At 38.2% G+C, this 11397-nt stretch overlaps 1 protein-coding gene across 1 annotated transcript in view; it reads left to right on the top strand.

Moving 5' to 3' along the window:
• The first annotated feature begins 6351 nt into the window (after nucleotides 1-6351).
• Nucleotides 6352-11397, top strand: part of LOC310729369 (receptor-type tyrosine-protein phosphatase beta) — a 77147-nt gene continuing 72101 nt past the window's right edge. Inside the window, exons 1-5 of the mRNA XM_083547465.1 lie at nucleotides 6352-6445; nucleotides 6789-7022; nucleotides 7883-8143; nucleotides 9972-10232; nucleotides 10393-10653. The gene's annotated coding sequence lies outside the window, so the exon portion shown is untranslated. The remainder of the gene's footprint in view (nucleotides 6446-6788; nucleotides 7023-7882; nucleotides 8144-9971; nucleotides 10233-10392; nucleotides 10654-11397) is intronic.

The raw sequence follows: 11397 nt of genomic DNA, 5'->3' as shown, positions 1-11397 counted from the left end.
CCTTTCCTGATCTGCAGGTGTCTAGGTCATGGGAGGCCCGTGTGCGCGCGTGCTTTTCCAATTTTTTTGTTGTTGGAGCTAAGTGGCGTGGCTACGGACGATGCCGCTTGTGGTAGAGACGCTAGCTAGCTATCTCTCCCCGAGTGTTGCGTCTGTGACGGCTATTAGTTTGCCTACGTAGAGCCGCTTGGCTCTAGTGGGTAGGGCTACGCGGCAGGTCGGGCTACAGGTTGCTTCCACACGATGAGTGTTGCAGGCATACCGGGCTGGCCTGCTATGGGGGATGATGCGAGCTTCCTTCTGAGCGCCATGGTGTCCCCCTTCCTGGCCTGACCTGGTAACGCTGTAGGTGAGGGCGATTGCTGGCGGGTTCAGGAGACCGCGGTGGCGTTTCAGTGGTAGTTCCTCGCTGCTCCGATGGGGCTGCTCGGCAGCAGCCTCGCCCTGGTACGTCCAGGCACAGCGAAATAGCCCGGTGAGAGTGTTGCCACCCGATTCCCGTGGGGTGGTCCTAGGGGCCCATGGCGACAATGTAAGCCCGAGGAGGGGCTGGACGGCCTGAGGGTCATCCCCGCCTCTAGTGAACGGGCTGTGGTGCGTAGGCCTGATGGCTTGCATCTTGGAGGGCGGTGCATACCTCGTCCCTCCCTGGCACCAAAAAGGGAGGCCGGTCTGTCGGCCCTGCCACAAGATGTACAGGACGCTGCCTCCCTTTTGTGGTTAACTCCCTTATTTCCGCCCGGAGGTTTGTTGCGGATGGGGGTTATCCGCTGCCTCTCAGGGGGCTTCAACGGCCACAGTGCGCTGCTCCTGCCGTTCGGGTTCAGGAGGACTGTCTGCTAGCCCTGCCACGGGTCGTGTTCAGGGCGCAGCTTTCTCCAGCGGTTTGCTCCCCGTATTTCACCCGTATGGTCGCTGCGGATGGGGGGATCCGCCGCCTCTCAGGAGGTGTAGTGGGCTGCAGTGCACCGCTCCAGCCGCTCTGAGTTGGTCGGGGGCCAGCCCCGAGGGGTTGGTTCTCCCTGTGGAGACTTTCTGTTAGTCTGTAGGGCTGCCTGGAGTCTCTCGGGGGTCCTGCGTACTGTGGAGAAGGGCTGCGCGATTCAGTTCGCGTCTTCTCCTCCCCGGTTCAACAGGGTGTGTCCCACCCTGGTGGGACCCGTGCAGGCTCTGGTCCTGGGACAGGTGGTGCGTGCTTTCCTGGGGAAACGGTGGTTTCCTCCTCCTTGTTCAGAGAGTCAGGCTGCTACAGCCCGTGCTTCGTTGTTCCGAAGAAGGACGGTGGGTTGCATCCGATTCTGGATCTCCGCTCCTTGAACCACTCACTTTTAAGGCTAGGGTTCAGGTTTCTCGTTTAGAGAGGTCGTGTCTCAGGTCAAGTCCGAGGACTGATTTGTCATACGTTAGATCTGGAGGTTGCATGCTCCCATGCAGCCGTCCTTCACCGCACACGGGAGGTTCCTGAGGTTGCTTTCGGGGCGAAGCTTACCAATATCGGTCCTTCCGTTCGGCCTAGTGCTCTCACCCGTGCCTTCACAGAGTGCATGAACGCGGCACTGACCCCGCTGCGGCTTCAGGGCATCCGCATTTTGTATTATATCGACGATTGGTTGATGTTGGCTCGTTAGAGCACCAGGCGGTTCGGCATTGAGATGCTGTTCTCGCCTGCATGAAGGTACTGGGGTTCAGACTGAGACGCCGGGTAAAGTGTACTTTTTCCCAGCGCGGAGAACCGCTTTCTCGGCGTGGTGTGGGACTCGGCCGGGTTAAGGGCACGGTCGTCTCCCGCCCGGTTTGTAGTCATCCTCACTGCAGTCAGGAGGGTAGGAGCAGGCCAGCCAGTCACTGTGAGGCAGTTCCAGAGGCTGCTGGGTCTCATGTCGGCAGCGTCCAGTGTTTTCCACTCGGCCTTCTCCGCATGTGGCCCCTCCAGTCTATGATCGGCAACCACACGCCCGCATGGCTCTTCTGCAAGCAATGGAAGAGGCATGTGGAGACATTGAGGTGGGATCCATCCAAGGGTGGATTAGGCACACAAGACGATATTTTTCCCAATGCCTAGCCCGCGAGGACATCGCCTGTGATGTCGACGAGGTCTTGTGGCCAGTTTCGAACAGAAGGCGGGATCCATAAGACCCCCCCAGGCCCCCACCACACACATACATGTGCACACACACACAAAACAAGTGTGTTTTTTTCCCACAATAGCTGTGTGTGTGTGTGTGTGTGTGTGTGTGTGTGTGTGTGTGTGTGTGTGTGTGTGTGTGTGTGTAATGTTGAATATATGCAACATTATGCAATGTTGAAATGGAGACAGAAATATAAAATACTTTTGCCGACTTTCCACCACTGCAGATCTATTGACTGCTCAGAATAAAAGTTTTCCGGGGTAGACACATGTACGATGCCATCGCAGCGAAGATAGAGAGCAAATTCACAGCTCATTTGCTCTTTGTGGGAAGATAAACTGCCACGGTCACTGATAATAGCGCGAACTTTATAAAAACGTTCAGAATGTTTAAAGCTGATGATAAAGCAGAGAATGATGTAGACGAGGACGAGGTCATATTTACAGAATTGCACGAAGTTTTATGAGATGACAGCGAAAGGTATGTTCTCCCTCCACATCACCGGTGTGCAGCCCACACATGTCTTTTGCCCTAATACAGTATAACTTATTTCTTAATGGCAATTATCTATATTACACCTGTTACACCAGTAAGGCGTAAAAGAGATACAAGTAACGCAAAAGTAACGCAAAAGTAATATAACGTGTTACTTTCCATAAAACGTAATTAGTTACTTTTTTGGGGATTAACTTAATATTGTAATATATTACTTTTAAAAGTAACGTTGCCCAACACTGAACGTTGATGAGACAGATGGAGTCAGTGATGTAAACATGACTGAGAACAGAGGCATTCCTGATCACCTGATCATCATCATCATCATCATCATCTTTTCTCTGCTTGTGTTCTGTATGTGGATGTTCAGCCTGGATACATTCATTAGGTAACAACATTTTTAATTCATTTTGCAAAATTCTTGTAAACGGCACTAAATTTTAATAAAGTGCTATCAATTCAGCGCGCATTTCTGTTTTTATTATTTTTATAAAAAATATAAATACATAAATAAATAACTAAATATAAAAGAGGCGAAATTAAAACCTCCAGCAAAACATACACTTATTCACGGCATCTCTTCTTCACTTAGATATAAAATAAATAAATAAATAAACTTAACCGGAAAATATTTTTAAACTTTTGTTTTTTATTTGTTTTATTAAGTCTCAATTCAAACACCAAATCCATCATTGACACAATTAACCCTCTGGGTGGCGTTTTTGTGGGTTTTTCCTTCATAACAGCGAAACGAACCTTAATTACTGTCCTTATTGATCGTACAGATAAAAACAATACATCATTCTAATCTGTAAAATGTCTATGATTTTATATATATATATATATATATATATATATATATATATATATATATATATATATATATATATATATATATATATATATATATATATATATATATATATATATATAGGCTTCTTGACTTGAGTTGAAGAGGTGCAGGTTCTCCGGTATCACCTCATTAACTGTCCGTGTGGAAACATAGCAAAGTTTCCGTTTGGTGTCCTGAACTTCTTCTTCTTCTTCTTCTTTCGGCTGCTCCCATTTGGGTTCGCTACAGCGGATCATCCGTCTCCATACCACCCTGTCCTCTACATCTGCCTCTTTCACACCAACTACCTGAATGTCTTCCCTCACCACATCCATAAACCTCCTCCTTGGCCTTTCTCTTTTCCTCCTACCTGGTGGCTCAGCATTCTTCTACCAATATAACTCATGTCCCTCCTCTGAACATGTCCAAACCATCTCAATCTCGCCTTCCTCACCTTGTCAAAAAACATCCTACATGGGCTGTCCCTCTAATAAACTTTAATAAAAAATTATTTATGTAATTTAAACCACCATCATTACATTAAAACATTTACAAGAATTTTTTGTCTTCATGCTGTCTGTTGCATCCATATTTCTCCATGTCCATGTTGCTTAAAGTATTAAAAACAGAATGTACGATTTAGTTGCGATTAAATATTTTGTTTGACAACCTCTGTACAATTGTACATAGTATATATTTTTTTACTCCTCATTACATCTGCACTATCTAATGTATCTAACATATATATATATATATATATATATATATATATATATATATATATATATATATATATATATATATATATGTATATGTATATGTATATGTATATGTTCCTACCTGCAAGAGAACAATATCTTTAAAGAGTTTCAGTCAGGTTTTAGGCTCCATCATAGCACAGAAACTGCCCTAGTTAAAATCACTAATGACCTGTTTTTAGCTTCAGACCAAGGCTTCATTTCGCTGTTGGTTTTACTAGATCTTATTGCTGCATTCGACACTATAGATCATGATCATGATCAATGGTAAAAGATCTGGGAGTTATTTTAGACAGCAACAAATGAATTTGTCTTAACACCTTAATATTGAGTTAATTTCATCCCTAGTTTAAAGTATATAAAATGATTTTAGTGAGTGTTTATATGAGTGCTTTATGTATCTAATACACAACCACTGTTTAAAAACTACTTCTGAAAGTGCTCTCGGATTTTCTCCCTCTTTTCATTAAAGTATTCAGTTTTGGTAAATGCGTGTTTATAGGTGTTTTATGCACATTATTTATATTAGTAATATCCAGGTAGGCTAAAGTACAGTATTTCTATTCAGAATGTATTATGTTATTATTTATTTATGAATTCATAAATGTAGACTTTATAATTGTTTATTAATGAATTAATATATTAAGTTTATTCTTTTTTTATTATAATTGCTGCCCTTGGGAGCAGTCTAGGAACAGATATGGGTAAGTAATTTGAAACATTATATAAAATGATAATTTCATTCATACCATTTATATAACAATAAATGCAATATATATATATATATATATATATATATATATATATATATATATATATATATATATATATATATATATATATATATAAAGTTTTTATTAGAAGTAAAGCCAGGATAGTTGCTGCTATCAGTTTTTCAGTGTGAGACAGAGATCTGTAGTCATTATTCAGTGGAAAGTGGAGCAGGAATGTAAATGAGATTTACAGCATTTTTGTCAGATAAACAGGAAAAAAGTACTTTGTGACAGAGCATTGATCCGAAGGTTAACCAAGTCGCTTTGATTATCCAATTTGATTTCTGTATTTCACATGTAGGTAAGCATGAATTAGAGGATGTGAGTGAACACTGTGGAGGGTGAAGGAAGCAGATAATTTACCTGTAGGAGAAAATATTTGTCATATTTCAAGCATCTCTGCTTGAAAATATGCTGCCTGATGAAGCAGAATCTACTGTAGCAAAACTTTTATATGAGATAAATATGTCAGTACTAGAAAATGTCTGTTTATTAAGATGTACTTTTTTTGGTTCTGGCCTTGTTCCTGCCAAGGAGACCACAAGTTTTCTTATTTTGTAATTATTTGAGAATGTGGCACTGCTAAACTTAAAAAATGCATGTATTATTATTTGCAATGCTTAATGGTGTAAAACTGAGAATTGCAGAGTGTCTTCAAGACTTCATCACACATGCTAACAAATTCACATATATATTGTGGGGAATTCAGCTAAAATTCAGAAACTCAGCTTTATTACTCAGTCAAAGATGTAGTTGTGTTTCTACAAGGTCCAAGCAAGAAAAAATAATGTTAGACATAACTGATTGTGATGCAGTGATCTAATGAATGAATAATTCATTTCTACCATAACTTCAGTAAACAAACAGAAATGGTGCAAGATCATATTGTTAAGTTCATATGATGTATCAAATCATCTGACTGTATAGAGTAAGCTTTAAACACTGTTAAATTGGAGGAATTGATGAATGAATGATTGAAATAAGTTCTAATCCTAATGATACTTAATGTCAAGTAAAGCTGAGTGCAGTCCTAAAATGTAAAATGGGACAAAACTCTGCCAATATTAATGAGTGCACTATTTGGGGCAAGGCTTAATGTTCTGATGTAAAAAACTGAAGAAAATGTCTAAAGGGGGTCTGAATTTTTGAGTGTAGATCACCTGTTGGGTGGGTAATAGTGAAAAAAAATGGAAACACAGGACATATAAGTTGTATGTGCTGAGAATATGGCTGGCTATCACAAAGTAGGCAACGTTTTATTGAATGTCTAAAGCATATTTTTTGACATTTAACATTGGTGAAGAAAATATGTCAGCTGTTTCTGTAATGTCTGACCTCACCCAAACACCACTTTTACAATAGCTTCAGCTTCAGCTACGACCAGTACCACTCTTTTTACTCCAACCAGTTCATCTAGACAAAGTACAAGTGTAACAACTCAAACCTCATCAGTCTCAAGTAAGTCCTGTACAGCTGATAATCGTTTTTGGTTTTTTTTGTTTTTTTTTTTCGTTAGTATTATTATTAATAATATTATTATTATTAAATAGTTCTACAGTAAACTACAGAATTAACTGTGTTTTTGTAAAATAGAGCAAATCTTGTTATAATTTGTTTACCATCTACAGTTGACTCTCTAATAAAGTTCCCAATTTCTCGGTGTTGTTCTGTATGTCTGTGTGCAAATTTTTTATATTGTTCAGCTAATATTTGTTAAATTAGTTTTAGAGATGAATAATTAATTAATTAATAATGTGTGCATGTACGTGTGTGCATGTGTGTGCGCACGTGTGGTTCACAGAGCAAAAGGTTATCAGTCTTGCTGTCTGTAACACAACCACATCAGCTGTGTTTTTAACCTGGAATGCATCAGATGAAAACTATACAGTACAGTGGACTGATGGCAGTGTGAATAACAGCATTAACACCTCAATCGCATCTTACAATGTCACTGGTCTGACTGCTGGAGTGAACTACACATTCACTGTTACTGCAGAAATTACAGGAGCAACAGATCAAATCTCAGCATTCACAAGTAAGACTTGACAGCAGATAATGCCATCACTGCAAAATAATAATTGAAGTCGCCAACAAATTACAAACATAATGCATTTGTAATACAATTGAAAGACAAATTTCACCAACATCTAATAACAAGAACACTGATTGTGACAGTGTGGGTTAGGGTTAACAACCCTAACCCAGAAACAATAAGCCTTTTGTATTTCATTGCTTCCTAAAGCATTTCTAGGGAGTTTATCAAGTAATAGCAGCAGAAAATGTGGCTATAAAGTCTCATCATGGTTATATCATTACAGGAAAGAACCCAAGGGAGGAATTATACTTTTTAGTTATCCTGCTTGCTAATCAGCACATGTGCTCCACCACTGAGCACTCAGTACGACAAATCATCTGTTGTAAACCTCTGTAACAGACTTCTGTTAAGTTTTATTTGCAGTGTGGCAAGTAATAATTGTAAAATACCTTTAATCAACCAATCATATGGTAGAAGAGCAATGCAGAAATACATGCAGATACAGTTCAAGAGCATTAGGTAATGTTTAGATTAAACAGAGTTTGATCAGGAGCCATGTCATGGTTTAAATCATAGACATCACATTTTCCCCATTTTTTAATAAGAACATTAACTGAAGCTCTTGATCTGCAGCCGCATGATTTTCTGCATTGTGCTGTGGTGATGCACAAATGAGTAATACAAGAGTAAGTATACAGATGTTTCTTATATAGTGAGTTTTTCTGTTTTTATACGTCCATATCTCTTGTCTATGTGTCTATGCGTAGGGACTCTCATGTTTTGTGTGTGTGTGTGTGTGTGTGTGTGTGTGTGTGTGTGTGTGTGTGTGTGTGTGTGTGTGTCTGTTTTGTGATTTGCAGAGCCAGATGTTGTCACCAATCTCTTTGTCTCTAACAAAACCACATCATCTGTGTCTCTAATCTGGAATGAACCAAATGGGAACAGGTCCTACTTTACAGTACAGTGGACTGATGGCAGTGTGATTAATAGCATTAACACTTCAATCACATCTTACAATGTCACTGGTCTGACTGCTGGAGTGAACTATACATTCACTGTTACTGCAGTTGCTGCAGATACCCAAACTACAGGACCACCAACTGAAATCTCAGCATTCACAAGTAAGTCATGTACTTCATATAATATTACTATAAAACACTTTTATAAAAAAAAAAAAAAAAAAGTGAATGGACCCAGGGTTTGTTTTCTTACATAAACCAATTGTGCAATCATTGTAATAAAAAATAATAGCTATGAAAGTGCAGTTTACTAGTTTATTATTCTTCTAATTTTTTTTCCTTCTTCAAGATCTGCCTTGTTAACATATGTTGTTTATATATTATTTTATATTTACTTTTATTAGAAAAAAATATTTATGAGAATTCTTTTTTTTATTAATAAGGTAGGTAGTTTCTGCAGTATTAATAATTGATGTTTACAAACTCGATTCTCAAAAAGTTGGGACAATGTACAAATTGTGATTAAAAAAGGAATGCAATAATTTACAAATCTCATAAACCTATATTTTATTCACAATTAAATATAGATAACATATCAGATGTTGAAAGTGAGACATTTTGAAATGCCTAATATTGTCTTATTTTAGATTTCATGAGAGCTACACATTCCAAAAAAGTTGGGACAGGTAGCAATAAGAGGTTGGAAAAGTTAAATGTACATATAAGGAACAGCTGGAGGACCAATTTGTAACTTATTAGTTCAATTGGCAACATGATCAGGTATAAAAAGAGCCTCTCTGAGTGGCATTGTCTCTCAGAAGTCAAGATGGGCAGAGGATCACCAATTCCTTCAATGCTGCGGCAAGAAATAGTGGAGCAATATCAGAAAGGGGTTTCTCAGAGAAAAATTGCAAAAAGTTTAAAGTTATCATCATCTACAGTGCATAATATTGATGCCACACAGTGGTAAACATGGCCTTGTCCCAACTTTTTTGAGATGTGTTGATGCCATGAAATTTAAAATCAACTTATTTTTTCATTAAAATGATAAATTTTCTCAGTTTAAACCTTTGATATGTCAGCTATGTTGTATTCTGAATAAAATATAGAAATTTGAAACATAATTGCATTCTGTTTTTAATCACAATTTGTACAGTGTCCCAACTTTTTTGGAATCGCGTTTTGTATTTTATTTTAAATTGAAAAGCAAAATTGTCTATCTGCATGTCTAAATTGTATAACACTTTTTTTCAGGGAAAAGATACTGACACTATTGAATAAATCTAAGTGCAGCTCAAGCAGTGTATTTTGCAGGTTACTCTAAGCAAAGTGCTTCCTTAATGCAATCCTTAATGAATTATTTAATTCTTCTTTTGGAACTATTAGTAATTTTAAGAGAAAATTCTATTCAGAAATGATATTTTATAAGAATCATTTTTAGATAGATGGATGATAGATAGATAGATAGATAGATAGATAGATAGATAGATAGATAGATAGATAGATAGATAGATAGATAGATAGATAGATAGATAGATAGATAGATAGATAGATAGATAGATAGATAGATAGATAGATAGATAGATAGATAGATAGATAGATAGATAGATAGATAGATAGATAGATAGATAGATCATGTGCTAGTCATTCTAAAGTGAGTGGCAGAGTGGGTGTGGTCTGTGGGACACATCATTCACTTTAATTCTTAAGTTCTGTAAAGCTGATTTGAGACAATGTCCAGGGTGAAAAGCGCTATAGAAATAAACTTGAACTTGAACATGAACATGTACAGCTTTGGGTCCAGTGTCTCAGTCTTATGACCAAAGAAACAGTTTTTTTGTTTCAGGCTTATTACCTTATAGCCAATTAAAGGCCACAATCAGCTAATTAAACAAATGTGTCTCCTGATTTGTTGGAACAAAAGCTATAATAGGTAATAATGATTGTTTTTATATGTCATGATGATCGTTAACATATGTATGATTTACAGAGCTGGATGTTGCCTCCAATCTTACTGTCTCTAGCAGAACCCTATCATCTGTGTCTCTAACCTGGAATAAGCCTAATGGCAGCAGGTCCTACTTTATAATACAGTGGACTGATGTCAGTGTAAATAACATCATTAACAGTTTAAACACATCTTACACTGTCACTGGTCTGACTGCTGGAGTGAACTACACATTCACTGTTACTGCAGTTGCTGCAGATAATCAAACTACAGGATCACCAGCTAAAATCTCAGCATTCACAAGTAAGTGCTGTTTTGCTGATTACAAAATATTAAAATTGAGTAATACGTTTTATCTCTGTCATTCAAATTTTTTATGCCGTTCTTTATGTGGGCTTCAGTTTTGTTTTTAGTAGTTATGTAGCAGAGCTTTAATGATTTATTTATATACTTGGATTTGCAGACCCAGACAGTGTCAGCAATCTAAGTGTATCTAACAAAACCACATCATCTGTGTCTCTAAACTGGAATGAGCCTCATGGGTACAGGTCCTACTTTACAGTACAGTGTATTGATGGCAGTGTGAATAACAGCATTAAAATCCCAATCACATCTTACACTGTCACTGGTCTGACTGCTGGAGTGAACTATACATTCACTGTAACTGCAGTTGTTGCAGATACCCAAACTACAGGATCACCAACTCAAATCTCAGCATTCACAAGTAAGTCCTGTACTGTAACTTTTATTAATTTTCATTAATTATTAAAATGCAGCAAATGTACTATATTGTGCTATATTGTACAAACTTGTACAGAGTTTCTCTGTAGTATTTGTAATAAATTTCCATATGCTTGAGGAGCATCACAAATGCAAATCACCTTAATGTAGAAAAAGCATGAGAGACTCTCCCTGTACCATGTGTGTGTGTTCATAAGATAAGAGTGTAGCATAGGCTTAAGAATTACTGATTGATGATTTTAGCAGTGTAGTGACTTTCTAACAGAGCTTTATATAAGTGTTTGCAGTTGTTGCATATAATAAAACAAAAGGAAATTCCAGCTACATTTCTGCCTACACAAGTAAGAAGTTAGAAGTATTATCTGAATCTCAGATTAATAACTTTCTAACACTGTGACCTCTAACATGTGCTCACAGAACCTGATGTAGTGAGAGACCTGAATGTGACTGAAATCACAACAAGCTCATTGTTTCTGAACTGGACTGAACCAATAGGAATGAGATATTCCTTTAAAGTACAGTGGAGCATTGACATCACTTTAAATTCAACAACCTCAAACACTTTCTATAACATTACTAATCTTAGCCCTGGAGTCAATTACACCATCCTGATATCTGCTGTTGCTGCAGATAATATAACAGAAGGAGGAGCAATTGGTCTTTCAGTGTTTACAAGTATGTTTCAGAGACCTGTGTTCTCATTTGATGACAAAAGTTATTTCTGAAC

This window comes from Silurus aristotelis (assembly GCF_946808225.1).
Source record: "Silurus aristotelis genome assembly, chromosome: 7".
Classification (NCBI taxonomy): Eukaryota; Metazoa; Chordata; class Actinopteri; order Siluriformes; family Siluridae; genus Silurus; species Silurus aristotelis.
This window is presented reverse-complemented; position numbering and strand designations above follow the sequence as displayed.